Source organism: Propithecus coquereli, unplaced genomic scaffold (genome assembly GCF_000956105.1).
Source record: "Propithecus coquereli isolate 6110/MARCELLA unplaced genomic scaffold, Pcoq_1.0 Scaffold219, whole genome shotgun sequence".
NCBI classification, from domain to species: Eukaryota; Metazoa; Chordata; class Mammalia; order Primates; family Indriidae; genus Propithecus; species Propithecus coquereli.
The window spans coordinates 1822157-1823198 of NW_012147078.1; positions in this window are offsets into that span (position 1 = coordinate 1822157).

Here is a 1042-nt window from a genome sequence, read left to right on the forward strand (position 1 = left end):
TAGATTACTTCAAAATTTAGCAGCTAAAAATATAAAGATTTACTATCTCAGAGAGTTTCTCTATGTAATATAGTTTATTTGTGTGTTCTGGATCAGGTTCTCTCAACAGGTATAGGCAAGATGTTGCCTGAGGCTACAGTCTTCTGAGGGCTTGCCTGGAACTGGTGGATCCACTTCCAAGATGGCTCACTCATGACTGTTGGCAGGTATCATCAATTTCTTTGTGGCTGTTGGCAGGAAGCTTTAGTTCCTTTCAGTGTGGGCTATAGGCCTGTTAAAGTGTCCTCACAATCTTGGCTTGCTCCAAAGCAAGTAATCCAAGATGACAAGACTGAAGCCCTGATGTATTTTATGACCTAGCTTCAGATATTATACTCCATCATTTTTACAATACCCTCTTGGTAACATAAGTCAGCCCTATTTTTTGTGGAAGAGGATTCTAGGAACATTTCAAAAGTCTGCATCTTAATCGTCTCCCACCTGGATGCCATTCTCACCCCACTTGGATTATGATAACCCACACCTGGCTATTCTACACAAACACCTTCTTCAGCTCTACATGAATTTCAACACCTTGCAGGGTTCTACCCTTTTGTGAAGATGTTCTGCTCACCCCTATTGGGCTTTGAAACCAAATGTCATGCTTCCCCACTGTGGACACTCCTACCTCCTGTGACTGAGCTCTAATAGTGAATTTTGGGCTGCAACGCCCCCAACCTCGTGAGGGCACACCTGCCTTTTTCAGTCCCATCAAGAAAAGAAAAGAAAAGATGGAGAAGGAAGAGACATTTATTAATGGGAGAAATGCTAGTAGCATTCCCTGAAATACCAGAAAAAAACCAAGGTGCCAAACATTTACTTTTCCATCTAACACTATGCTGAAATTTATAGTAAGATAAAATGAATAAATCAATAGCACAAGAATTGGAAAGAACAAATCAGACTGTTATTATTTCGAAATAATATGACTCTTTACTTAGAGAAACCAAAAGAATTTATAAACAAATTTTTAGATATAATAAGGGAATTTAGCCAAATGGTT